The 14,295-nt window shown below is 44.7% G+C and overlaps 1 protein-coding gene across 2 annotated transcripts in view; it reads right to left on the bottom strand.

Moving 5' to 3' along the window:
• EEFSEC (eukaryotic elongation factor, selenocysteine-tRNA specific) overlaps nt 1-14,295 on the bottom strand; it is a 251,213-nt gene that overhangs the window by 205,763 nt on the left and 31,155 nt on the right. The window contains exon 1 of one of the 2 annotated variants that reach the window (XM_080811412.1): nt 2,918-3,048. The exons of the other annotated variant lie outside the window; for it this stretch is intronic. The gene's annotated coding sequence lies outside the window, so the exon portion shown is untranslated. Of the gene's footprint in view, nt 1-2,917; nt 3,049-14,295 lie in introns of those variants that run through there. 2 annotated transcript variants of the gene reach the window in all.

Below are 14,295 nucleotides of genomic sequence, written 5' to 3'. Positions count from 1 at the left end.
AAAATCAGATCATACTTCGCCAAAAAATTCCACTAGAATGTCAAAGATTGCACAAACAAAGGCCCTGCCATTCCTGCTGTTTTCCTATCTCAAACTTCCACCTTTCGGGCATAACCATGCATTCTGACCAGCTACAATCTGTAATCCACCTACTGGCCAATCCATGGGCAAAATAATCCACTCCTGAAAAATAAAAATCTAGATCAACCCATTAAAACCATGCTACAAAGCAATACTTCAAGGGAAATTTACAGCTTTTTATGTTTAATATAAAAAAATCAGTCACTGTAATTCACTATATTAATAGAAGGAAAATTATGATCATTTCAAAACACACAGAGAGAACAGTTGACAAAATTCAACAACTATACAAGATAAATGTTCGGCAAACTAGGAATAGAAAGGAACTTCCTCAACACAATAAAGGAACTCTACGACAAATTCATGGTTGATGTCATATTTCACAGAGAAATATAGAGTACTTTCTCCTCCATGATCCAAACAAGGCCAAGAAGTCCACTGTCATCACTTCTATTCAACATTTTACTGGAAGTTCTAGACCGTGCAATAAGGCAAGAAAAAGAATTAAAAAACACAAAGATTAGAAAGGAAGATGCAAAACTATCTTTATCCACAGGTGACATGGTTGGTTATTTATGTTGAAAATCTAAAAAGTCTACAAAACATCTAGTAGGACTAATAGCATTTGGCAAGGTTTCAAGAAACAAAATCAATATACATAAACTAATTATGATAACATGTTAGCAACAAATGAAAATAATTTACAAGAGCATCAAAAAATGTAAGACACTTCGGAAAAAACTCAACAAAATATGTATACGATCTCTGTACTAACAACTACAAAACATTGCTCAAAGAAAACCTAGGGGCGCCTGGGTGGCTAAGTCATTAAGTGTCTGCTTTCTGCTCAGATCATGATCCCAGGGTCCTGGGAATGAGCCCCACATCAGGCTCCCTGCTTAGCAGGGAGCCTGCCTTTCACTCTCCCACTCCCCCTGCTTCTGTTCCCTCTCTCACTGTGTCTCTCTCTGTTAAATAAATAAATCAAATCCTTAAAAAAGAAAGAAAGAAAGAAGAAAACCTAAATAAATTTCATAGACTGGAAAATTCAATATTGCTATGAATCAATTCCTCCCAGCTTGAGCTATCAAATCAATGTAATTCTAATAATAAACCCAAGGCGGGTGAGTGGATGTGTGTAGAAACTGAAAACCTACTTCTAATATTTATATGAAAATGCAAAGGACCTAGAACATTTAAAACAATTTTTAAAAAGAACAAAATTGGAGGACTTTCACTACTAGGCTTCAAAACTAACTTTATAAAGCTGCTTACAGCAAAGACAGTGTGGTACTGGTACAAGGATAGACAAATAGATCAATGAAACAGAACAGAGTCCAGAAATGGATCCACACTTAAAATGTTGCTTTTCAACAAAAGCAACAAAACTGTCCAATAAGAAAACTAGTCAATGAAAAAAGGAAAGACTTTCATGAACGGGAACAACTGGAGAGCTGTATGAAAAAAAATCAACTTTGACTCCCCCCCATATCATATACAAAAATTATTTCAAGGTGGATGTAGACCTAAATGTAAAAGCTAAAGCCATAAACCTTTTAGAAAGAAAGAGTAGAATGCTTTCACAGCAATAGCAAAGATTTCTTAAACAGGACTCAGAAAGTGATAGCCATAAAAGAAAAACAAATGATTAGAATGAATCAAAATTTGTAACTTTTGCTTATTAAAAGACATCAAGAAGACAGATCATTACAAAATATTTACAAAATATATATCTGACAAAGGACTGGTAAACAGATTAAATAAAGAACTCCTATAACTGAAGAATTTTTTAAAAAGATTTTATTTCTTTAAGAGAGAGAGAGAGAGAGAGAGAGCATGGTGGGGGCAGAGGGAGAGGGAAAAGCAGACTCCCCACTAAGCAGGCCCAACACAGGGCTCCCAGGACCCTGGGATCATGACCTGAGCCGAAGGCCGAAACATTTAACCAACTAAGCCACCTAGAAACCCCTAACTTAATAATTAAAAAAAAAAAACAAAAAACCTTTAAAGCCAATTTAAAATGGGCAAAGATTTAAAAGATGCTTCATAAAAGAACATACACAGATAGCCAGTAAACATATTGAAAAGTATTCAATATTACTAGTCATCAGGGAAACACAAATTTAAAACACAGGGAGGTACCGCATACCTTCCAGAATTTTAAACTCTAAAGACCAGAACACAAAATTGTCAAGGATGTAATACACAGTAACTCTCATACCACTGGAAGGAGTGTAAAATGGCACAACCACTTTGGGAAAAACTTTGGCAGTTTCTTATGAAATGAAACATATACCCATCCTCTGACCCAGTAATTCTACTCCCAGGAATTTACCCAATAGAACTAAAAACACGTATCTACAAAAAGAGATGAACAAGCATATTCGCAGCAGCACAAAACTGCAAACAACCCAGGTATCTATCAATAGGAGAAAGGAGAAACAAATGGTAGGATATTCATCAAATGGATTGGCATTACAAAGGAACGAACTAATGATACCCATAACAACATGCATGAATCTCATTATGAGTAAAAGAGTACATGCCCTATGATCCCACTAACCAACTCCTAGAATGGGAAAAACTACTCTACAGTGGCAAAAATCACAAGAGTGATTGTCTCGGGGAGTGGGGAAGGGGCATAGAGAACTTTTTACAGCAGTGGTTCCCAAGCCTGTGCACGAATCAGAATCCCCTGGCGAGCTTCGAAAAGTTCCACCACACATGCCCAAAAGCCCACCAATTTTTTCCCCTCTTGTTTGTCACCACAGAATTGAAGTTTGCAACACAGCAGACACACAATAAATATAGGACGAATACATGAAAGGTCACTCACCTTGCACGCTGGCTTTTCAAATTCAAGTTTGCAAACCCAGGTGTGTGTGACGGTGTGTCAGGGCACACAAAGAATCGTAAGATAAATGAAGCTCTGAGATTTTAGACAAAGCCTTCATTTTCCCGGAAGGCAACTCACTTAAAATATTATTTTTATAAAACAAATATAAAGAGTTTGACCTTTGAGGAGCTGTGGGGGTGGTTGGCAGTACCTGTTAAAATGTAATTACCCCAGGGGCACCTGGGTGGCTTAGTGGGTCAAAGACTCTGCCTTCGGCTCAGGTCATTATCCCAGGGTTCTGGGATAGAGCCCAGCATCTCGGTGGCGGGGGGGGGGGGGGGGGGGGGGTGTCTATGCTCAGCAGGGAGCCTGCTTCCCACCTCTCTCTCTGCCTGCCTCTCTGCCTACTTGTGATCTCTATCTGTCAAATAAATAAATAAAAACTTAAAAAAAATTTTTTAAATGTAATTACCCCAGCAATTTCCACTTCTAAGACAGAAACCGTCAGAAATATTCCCACCAAGCAAAAGGTAAGAGACACCCTAAGTGGTCGCCCCTAAAAAGGAGTGGCTGAATGGTACATGCATCCAAGGGAATATCCTGTAGCCACTAAAACAGACTGAATCTGAACTATCTGAACGCCTGTGGAAAGATCTCTACCATATTGTTAGGCGGTGAAATAGCAAAGTGCAAGAGAGCAGGTGTAGTACAGATAGCCCCGCTGTAAAATCTAAAAATATGCTTAAAAATGACAATATTAACACATTAATATGAGTGTAAATACAGGTCTATATGAAAAAAAAGCCAATATGCACCAACCCATCTGTTGGGTTGGGGAGGCTTTCTGTCTGAAAGCATTTATGAAATGCTAGAATGTTACAGGAACTTTGTAGTCAGAAAAAAAAAGTTTAAAAACAAACAGGGTGTGTTCCCACGTAAAAATGCATATGCAAAAAGAAAAAAAAGCTTAAGAAAAGGTCTCCTTCCTCTAAGCTTCCCTTAAGGCCTGCACCTCCACGCCCAGGTTCCAAGCGCACCCACTGGCCTTGGTGGGGCCCTTGGGAGGAAGGGGCAAAGGCATCTGAGAAGGAAGAGTGCTGCATTTGCGAGAAAGAGCCTTCTTTAGGCAGGAGTGCCCCCCAGCACAGCCTTTCCCCAGGTCATTTCAGGCTCCAGTGTCTTTCCACAAGAGACCTGGCATCCAGTGTTCTCCGCCAGCCAGGTCCTCGGCCCCTCCACTGGTTTTTCACACCCAACTTTCTGGCCGGCCCTGTGCTAGAAGATACTACGGACCCAAATGCTGCCAGAAGAGTGTCCTTTCTTGAAGACCTTTTTGTATTCTGTACTTTCTGATTATGTTTTAGGGGACTTGAGATTATCACTGAAGATCCTTCCTTGGGATTTGTGCTTTTTTGAAATATACATATATAAAATTCACCCGTAAGAACTACTTCCCAGGAGGAAATGCTAAGAGGCCACAGGAAGACATAAAGTTTCTTAAGACTAAGCAACTCCAAGACAATGGGTGTCTACCAAACTTGGAAATGGGTAAAGAAGGGAGTTGCGGCACTCACTCCAGAGCGATATAAAAATAAATCATTTTGCGAAGTCCAAATGACTGCTGGAGGCAAGGGGAACCGGCCTCTCAGTTTCTCCTTCCCTCTGGTCCGCAGTCCTCCCCCTCCTGCCTACTCTGAAATAACATCGCTCAGGGCTACAACCATCTGTAGCTGCCAGGGCAAGGCACAATACATTCAGAAACTCTTGGACCCACATATCCCGGAGCTCGGAACTGCACAAACAAAAGGTTAGGGGAAGGGGGATGGGGGAGAGGGAATAAAGGCTTAAAGATTAAAGTCACAGGCAGAGACAGACGGCTCCGTTTTTTAATAACTGAAAACACGAGTTGGGTCTGAATGTGCTCATTGTTTAGCAGAGGGGGCAGCCGAGTAAGGCAGGACTGGCTGGCGACAGGACTGCCTTCCCATCAGAAATAAGATTTACCAAAAGGGCGGGGGAGGCCAGAGCCAGCCTCAGACCGGAGCTCCATTTACCCATCATGACACACAGCCCAGCAGCCAGGTGAGCATCAGGTCGCTGCTATCCTAGGCCACCGTGGGGAGGGGCTCGAAAAGAAAGATACAGCTCCCTCGGACTTCAAGGAGCCGGGGACATGGGTCCTCTCTCCTATGGTGGCTCTTGGGAGCGTTCTGTGGTCAAGACTTCTAAGAAGCTACCTGGCCATCTGGATCAGAGGTGTCAAAATGTGTACGTCCTCTAGCCTGAAATACCACTGCCAGGATTCTAGCCCCAGGAAATAGCCCAGCTGGGGACAGACTGTGATGCACAGAGATATTCTGTGCAATGGTATTTACAACGGCAAGTAATCAGACCAAGCTAAATGTCCACACTAGAGGGAATGGTTAAGTGTTTATTTATTTATATCTGCCTTACTGCAAAAAGGATGTAAAGCAGCTTCCATAAACACCCAACACAAAGGGGGAAAATGCAAGAGAAGGCATCATAGCTACAGAAAAAAAGAGTTTGTTTAAAACAATGAGGCCAGAGCTGGGCTGCTTGCTCTGAACATGCTGCAAGGGCCTTAACTCTTCCCGGGGGGCCGTAAGATAGCACCCCCGCCACCACCAATAATGAACAGCAGCTACCATTAGCTGGAACCTGCCAGGTGTGCAAGGCTCTTTACTCCACTATCACTGAGGACACTCGGCAACCCCACGAGGGACTCATTCTGTCCCCATTTCACAGATAAGGAAACTTAGGCTCCAGAGGTCAACCAGAGCCAGGAAACAACAGATACAGGTTTTGAAGGCAGGTTTTTTCTGAGTCAAAGCTTATATGCCTGTGGCAACACCCACAAGCCTAAAGAAACTGTATATTCATACAATGGCACTCCTACAGGCTTGGAAAAAAACAGTGTTTATATAAAGTGATTAATGGTGTGGGGAAAATGCTTTGGATATAATGTTAAATTTATAAAACAGCAGAAAAAAAATTACAGGCAATGTGTAATTTCAGCCACGTAAAGCAGATGACCATTTTTGTTCTTATGGTTTTGCCTATTATTCAAATTTTCCGAAATAGATCTGTATTAGTTTTATGATCAAGAAAAAGAAAAAAACCAACTTTGTATTTAAAAACTATACAAAGGGCCACTGTGTTCTTGTACAACAGCTCACATCCCACCCATATGCACACCAACTCACTTTTGTTTTACACAAAAATTCTACATATGTAGTAGAATCAGAAAATATGCATGTTGAGACCTAAGCCAAGGAAAATCTTGTATTTATGTCCATCATTCTGTTAATCAAAAATAAACAATTTCATTTTGCTCAGAACCTTTACAAATGATCTGGGATCGTGTGTGTGTGTGTGTGTGTGCGTGTGCACGAAGACAATTACTATAAATGAGTTTAGTTTCCCTTTTATTCTTTCCTTAGATACAGACTCTCACACCAACAAGCAGAGGCAGAGACAAACTTTCTCAGTCGTCCTGCTGGATACGGCACAGACCTACCCACATGGACATCAGAGCCCCACATTTCAAGCCCTCCCAGAAAAGCGATGAGGCCACACAGATCGGCCCATCACCCAAGCCTAGCCAGGCCACTGTTGCTTCTTGAAGGTCTGGTGAAACAGTCATGTACATTTTGCTGGGGAAAAGGGCCAGAGCTTTCCCAGCTTCTCAAAGGGCTCTCTCACCACTAATCTTGACACGCCAGTTCCAGACTTCATGGCAAGTCTTCATGGCCAGTGGCCATGGCCTCAGCTTTACAGTCTGGACCCCATGCCCGGACCCCATGCCCTAACCCCAGTCTATCTTCCAGGGGTACAGGGAAGGTTCACCCATCTTCACAAACTGACAGAGGGAAGCACTCATCTAGCAACTACTTATGTGAATGAGAGGCACTCCTAAGCCCTTCATGAAGACAAGCAGACTGAGACTCAGAGGAGAATCACCCAACCAGGATCCACCTGTATCTATGAAGCCCCACACACCCCACCAAATGAAACAGATCTTGCAGATGACAGCACTTCCCAGTTTGACTTTGGAATGTTCTTTTTTCTGCTGGTCACCAAATGCTATGCTCAGCCACAAGACACAGGCTTGGTTTTCTACTATAAAACAAACGAATAACCATTTTCCAAGAGCTGTTTAAATACTTCTTTAAAATCTGCCTTGTCCAGAGGCACGTGGGTGGCTCAGTGGGTTAAGCCTCTGCCTTCAGCTCAGGTCACTATCTCAGGGTCCTGGGATCGAGCCCCGCATTGGGCTCTCTGCTCAGTGGGGAGCCTGCTTCTCCCTCTCTCTCTGCCTGCCTCTCTGCCTACTTGTGATCCCTCTCTCTATTTATTTTTTAAATAAATAAAACCTTTAAAAAAAAATCTGCCCTGTCCCTTAGCATGAAGCACACCAATAGAGAGTCCGTTGTATTCTGGTTATCTGAAAGAAGGGGGAAAATATTTTGAATGTTTTAATATTTAAACAAATAGAAAGAAGGCAGATTTCTTTCATGTTTCCTCAACTCCCGAAATCACAGAATAGTCTGGCCCCTAAACTTTAAAATGAGTCTGGATGGAAGGAAGTACCCCAAACTGGCAACAGACATCAAGATTGTGTGAAATATTAATCATAATGCTGGCTCCTGGGAAGCAGCCCCCAGTGCCCAGAGAAGGAGCTCAGGGAGCAAGCAGCATGAGCTGACGGCATACTCATGCCTCAGCTGGGCAGCTAGCTCCCCAAAAGAGGAGTGAGAACTTCCTCGCTGGAGATGTGTTTTGATTGTTATGTAATTGCGGGGGGGGGGTGGTGGAGCAAACTAATAATGTTCATGACATTATTTTGGAAAATAACATTGGGAAAGAAAAAACCTTGGGAAAAACACCTTCTCTATAAAAGGAAACTGAAAGTGACCTACATTCCCATCCCCTAAAGTTAGCCGCTGTTAACATTCAATTTTTGTCTTCCTAGTATTTTCCCCATTTTTTCACTTAGCATTATATTTATGTGATTTTTCATGTTTTTAAAATTCCCTCAGAAATACTGTTTTAAGGATGGGCTATACAAATACCTTAATGTGCTTTATTTGGGTGGCTTCCAATTTTTTGCTGCTATATGTAATGCTGGGAAGAACATCTTTGAGCATAAAGCTCGGGCCAATTTCAGATTATGTCCTAGAAGATGAATTACAAACTCACAAAGTGGAATTTATTTAAGGCTCTGGATAGATTTTCCACAATTAGTCTCCAAAAAGGCAGGACCAAGCCAGAGCTTTCTAGCAACCTGTTGCTAAAACAACCATCACATTCCCAACTAGCCCCTGTGGGCCCCTGCTGCCCACAAAGGCGTCTGAACCATAGGTGCTTCCTCAAGAGGCCTTCCCTGGCCTCCCTGTCCCCACAGGACAGGATAGGTGCTGAATGAGGCAGGAGGATGCCCAGAGAGGCTCCGACTGGTGGTTTCCATCAAACACATGATGCAGGTGCCCTGAGTGTTTTACAAACTGGAAAGATTTCACATCCTAAAAAGGAAGACGGGGAAAAGAGGGAATGTGAAACGTCAACTCCAGCATGAGGGATACGAGATCAGGGCAGCCTTGCGGAGGCCTAGACTCATGAGCAGTTTTTGGCTGCACTGTTTTCTTCTTCACTCAAGCCCCGGAAGGAATCAGTCTCCTGGAGACCTCCTCAAAGGGACGTGACATATAAACAGAACTCAGCTGCTTAGCATTTCCGGCTCAGTCTCACTTAGGTAAATGCATATCTTCCTTCCCTTCTGCCCTCCCATTCCAGGAGGAAAACCTAACCACTGACACCAAATCTCTTCTTCCTTTGGAGAAATGGCTGAGTCAGACAAGCTATGTTCCAATCCTGGCCTTCGAATTCGTGTGTGACCTCAGGCAAGTGGCTTCTCTTGCTGTGACTGAGTGATAGGGAGTGATGTTGTGGGGTCATATATGGTGATACGTATAAAACACATAGGTATGGTGACCGGGGGGCAAAGCAATGAAGTTAATTCACTTCATAAAACAGTATCTTTAAATCATTATTATTATCCAGATGATCAGATGAATGATCATCTGCAAGAAAAATAAATAAATACCTAAAGAAATGAAGGAATGCAGGAAAACGGCCCCTTGCCAACACCCATGCTAGGGGTCACACAGAGCAGACCCCTCCCAAAGCACCAGCCCGTTAACTCTGTCCCAGGCCCAAGAACCCCCCACCGAATCTGCTGGATGGGCCCAGCTAGCAGAGGTAACTGAATCGCTGGCCTTTGCTGTTTGTATTTCAGAAGCTTATCTGGAGAGGACCATCAGACAGTGCAATACGACCTTGGGGGGGCAAAGCAGGGGCCACGAGGATTACAACCTCTACTGATTTCCCCAAATCTGACTGGGGAGTTATTGCAGTGACACAGAAGGAAGACAGAATGAGGTACTGAGGAGGAAGACATGGTATGTCCCCATCAGCAAGGGCCTCCCGAGTGCGGTCACCCTGCTGGGCACGTCACACACACCACCCCATGTAACCCACACCACGGCCTTCAGAAGGCAGGAGACATCCTTCCCACGCTGCTGTAATATCACGTGCCTGGTAAGGGGTGATGCCAAAATCTAAGTCTAGACGAAGACCCATCTTTTCCTTTCCACAGTGCCACACGCACTCATGCAACCAAACAAGCAAGCACAGGAGCTCGGGTAAGTGAGAAGGACAGGCTCTGCAAGAAGGAAAAATGTCTACATTATTACTACCACCTGACAGTTTCAACACTTCCCTTCTTTTGTACCCAAGCAGGAAAAGAGTTCTGGGGGTGGGGAGTGGGGGGTGCTTCCACATCTCAGGTGCTCCGCCCCCCCCATCAAACGAAAGCTCCTCCTTCCAACATCACGGTGCTCAATAAATACTGCAGAAAGCATTAATCCATTAATTAAATGAGTCCAAAAACAAGGGAACTAAAGAGGGAGAAGAAAAAAAACAAGCCCCAGATAAAATTGGCATAACGGTATATAAGCACTACAAAAACACATTTGTAAAGATTGGGAAGATCCCATCCCTGACCGCTTTGGGTTCGGTTCTAGGGAGCAGTAGGCAACAAGTGGAAGACCATGATTAGGGAGGCTCCAGCTCAGAACACGGCATGTGTGCCCTTTTCTGAGTCTGCCAAAGAGCAGGTCCGCGCCCACAGCAGCCGCTGGGGTCTCCAGCACAGGGAGAGCATGGGGTAAGGGGCACCGCGGTGCAATGTGCCAAGCTTCTCACACACACACAGGTCAGACTCACACAACAACCTGGACAGGAATGAAGCATCATCCTCATTTTACAGATGGACAGGCTAAGGCTGAGAGGGGATGCAAGAGGCCCAAGGCCACATGGATGATAGCTAGAACAGCCAAAGTTCTACGCAAGCTGGTGAGACACCCTAGTGCACCCGCATCCCCCAGGCCAGGTCCACCTTCTCCACTGTGTCATAAGGACTTCCATGCTGTTCCTGATATTTTTCTTTAAATAATTAATTTTGCCATGCTTTTTAAAAACCCACTTTTTTTCCATTAAAAGGAAAAGTCATCATTTTACCCAATAATGCCATGCTTAGGTAGGTAGGCAAGGGAATTGAAAACAAGGACTCAAACAGACACTTGCATGCCCGTGTTCATCACAGCCTTATTCACAACGGGCAAGAGGTAGAAGCAACCCAACGTCCATTAACTGAAGATGGTAAAACGAACTTGGTCTCTGCATATGATGAAATATTATTTGGCCTTAAAGAGAAAGGAAATTCAGGGGGTGCCTGGCTCAGTCAAGAACAGGCAACTCTTGATCTTGGGGTTGTTGAGTTTCAGCTCCAGGTTGGGTGTAGGGATTACTTAAGAATAAGAAAATCTTAAATAAGTAAGTAAAATCTTAAATTTTTTTTTTAAAAGGAAGGAAATTCTGACACATACTACAACATAAATGAATCTTGAAAACTTTATGCTCGGTGAAATAAGCCAGTCCCAAGAGGCCAACTACCGCATGACTCCGCTCATTTGAAGTACCTAGCAGAGACAAATTCATAGAGACAGAACATAGAACAGTAGTTGCTCGGGGCTGGGGCGGGGAGGAATGAGGAATTATTGCTTAATGAGCATGGAGTCTCACTTTGAGGACACAGAAAAATTCTGAAACTAGATGGTGGTGATGGTTGCACCACCCTGGGGATGGACTTAGTGCTACTGACTTATCCACTTAAAATAGCTGAAATAGTTGGGGCGCCTGGGTGGCTCAGTGGTTTAAGCCTCTGCCTTCGGCTCAGGTCATGATCCCAGCGTCCTGGGATCGAGCCCTGTATCGGGCTCTCTGCTCAGCAGGGAGCCTGCTTCACCCACTCTCTCTCTGCCTGCCTCTGCCTACCTGTGGTCTCTGTCTGTCAAATAAATAAATAAAACCTTTCAAAAAAATAGCTAAAATAGTAAATTTTATGTTATGTATATGTTACCACAATTTAAAAAAAAAAAAGCTTGAAAAATGGTTTGTATAGGTCTTTACACACTGCCATAAATGGAAAACAATGGCATGCCAAAATAAGAAGGTAACTAGAAAAAATATATTCAATGATGCTTCTGTGCTTTTGCTTTCTGTGAGCCACTAATTCCTGGTCAGAGAAGGAGACAGGTGGTGCTCACAGAGTCTGCACTATGGTCCTCTCTCCCTGACATCGTTGTCAGAGGGATGGCAAGGACCCATTCACTAGATTCAGGGTCACCTGATCTGGGCAGCCCCAAATACCATCGCTGGCCCCATTCTGGTGGGGATACCCCAACTTTGGGAGCGCTGCTTATTGCCACCCCCATGCCAAGGCGTTGGGCACTAGGCCTGGGCTCCATCAGTGCCTGTGGGCCTCACCCCATGCACCGTCCAGCTCCACACAGACCCACACATGGGAGAGAGAGTGCGCAGTCCTAGGGCTGAGGTGGTCCTTTGCACACAACTGCCCCAGATCCAACCCCTAGGTGAGGAGGGAGGGAAGGACAACAGGTGGGGGAGGCTAAGGGATAGATAAGTGCTTGGAGGAACAAAGCAGCAGCCTGTGAAGAGGGGTGGTACCAGCAAACTTTGCAGATGAGGCAGCCTGAGCAAAGAGGGGCTTGTTGGCAACCTTCCTTGCTTGTACAGTCAAAATGTACAAGGACGCTTGGAAATAGTCAATTAGATGTGATACTGTGGAATAATAATACCAAAGGTCCCGAGTGGAACGCATTAGCTATGCATTCCAAATACCTGATTCCAGGGCCTGGTCTGCAAGGCAGATACTTTCACCATCCAGTACAAAGGGTCAACAATACCAAGGCCGCCAAGCTATTGCCTGGGGGCCGCATGGCAGCTAGCCAGGAATCCCAAAGCTGCACCTGATAGGCATAAAACAAAGTCAAATGGAGCCCCTTTCATCTAGCCCACAAAAGAGGGGCCGGAGGCTGCCGTGGCCTGCGCCCCCAGCCCCGCCTGCCAGCCAGGCCTCATCATCCTGCAGCAGAATTCTTCCCCTTCCCAACTCACACCCATTCGGTCCCTAAGCACCCTAAGCACCATTTCTTCTCCCCTCCCCTTCTTCAAACTGCATGTCCCTCCACCAGGCCACTTCCTAACCTGGGTTTCCTCCTCCCTTCCCTTCCATCCCTGCCCCACCACCCTGATCTGTAGCCACACCTCCAAAACCCTCTCCCGGCCTCTCTCCCTTCCACCGCACCTGCACTGCTGCGAATTTTGTAAACCACAGATCTTCCCCTCCCTGCTTAAAACCCCACAAGAGGTCCTGCTGCCTCCAGACTTAAGTCTAGATATCTCGACCCAAGATACAAGAACCTTAATCATCCACTCCCAACCTGCTTCAACAGCTCACCACTGGCTGCTCACACCTGAACCTCAATCACAGAAATCTCGGAGGAACCCAACCCACCTCATCCTTCCTGCTCCTGAGCCCCTACACAGACAGGACCCTTCTCCCAGAAAAAGCCATCTCTCATTGCCACTGGGCAGACTCCAGATCACCCATGCCACCTCCTCTGGGAAGCCTTCCCCGACTCTCCTACCTGGGAACTCCCATAGCACTTTTTGGGTTCTTGATTAGACAGATCTACGTGATACTTAGCACATTTGCTTTACAAGTCTATCCTCTATTCTCCAACTCAGTGTGAGGCAAAGGGCAAGGCCACCCTTTATCTGGCAGGGCGCCCTCAGTGCCTAAGCATTAAAATGTTCGCCTAAGCATTAAAATGTTCCGCTCTCAGCAGGAGCTAAATTAGTATGGGGGGGGGGTGGCATCACTCTTCACTGCATGGCCCACTCACTGAGGTACTGATGTTTTGTTTTGTTTTTTTTTTCCTCATGAGTAACAGAAACAGACTGACTAATTTTAAGCAAAGAGGAGGATTTATGAGAAGGATCCTGGCTACCTCTGGGGAAGCCCAGAAGCAGAAAAGCTCTCAGGACCTCAACAGCCTTCTCTCTGGTCTAGCAAACTATTTCTACCAATACGCTCATTTCCCAGGACTCCTAGCTGCTCTGCCTCTTCTTCCCATGTTTCAAATTCACAGGGGAGGGGCGCCTGGGTGGCTCACGTCCTGGGATCAAACCCTACATCAGACTCCCCACTTAGCAGGGAGTCTGCTCCTTCCTCTCCCTCTGCCCCTCCTCCCCACTGTGTTTTCTGCTCTCTCTCTAACAAATAAATAAAATATTTAAAAAAAAAAAAAACGAATTCACAGGTGAGAACATCTTTTTATTCCAGCTTGGTAAAAGTATATATCCCTGGACCAATTAAATATGGATGGAGCTGGGGGTGGTCAGGGTTACCAAGCTCAGATATGGTCCCTGCATGCCCACACTTGCATCATGCGGTGTTCAAAGATAGGGGACTTGTTGAGGGCTTCCACCTTCCAGCTGGTACCTACAACACCTTATATCCATGTTCAAGGTTCGGATTCTAAAAGTAACAGCATTATCATGCTGAAACAGTGATAGTGTGGATGTCAGAAAATCTATAATGAGCCTCAGCTCTGTTCCCAGGCTTTTCTCAGGTGTGCTATGGAGAACACATTGTAAGAAAGGCAAGGAAGGTAAATATAGTGATGTCTGAGAAGCTGGAAAAACAGGGCCCTCCCCATGGGGCAAAAGCAATCTATTATTATCTAGTCTCCAAAATTCTGGGGGCAAATGTGTTTCAGAATTCAGAACTTTTTTTTTTTAAAGAATTTATTTTTATTTATTTATTTGACAGAGAGAGAGTGAGAGAGAGTGAACACAAGCAGGGGGAAAGGGAGAAGCAAGCTCATGCGGGGCTTGATCCCAGGACCCTGCAATCATGACCTGAGCTGAAG

This window comes from Martes martes, assembly GCF_963455335.1.
Source record: "Martes martes genome assembly, chromosome: 1".
In the NCBI taxonomy this organism is placed as follows: domain Eukaryota; kingdom Metazoa; phylum Chordata; class Mammalia; order Carnivora; family Mustelidae; genus Martes; species Martes martes.
The sequence above is the reverse complement of the archived record's forward strand: the minus strand, read 5'-3'. Positions and strand labels throughout refer to the sequence as shown.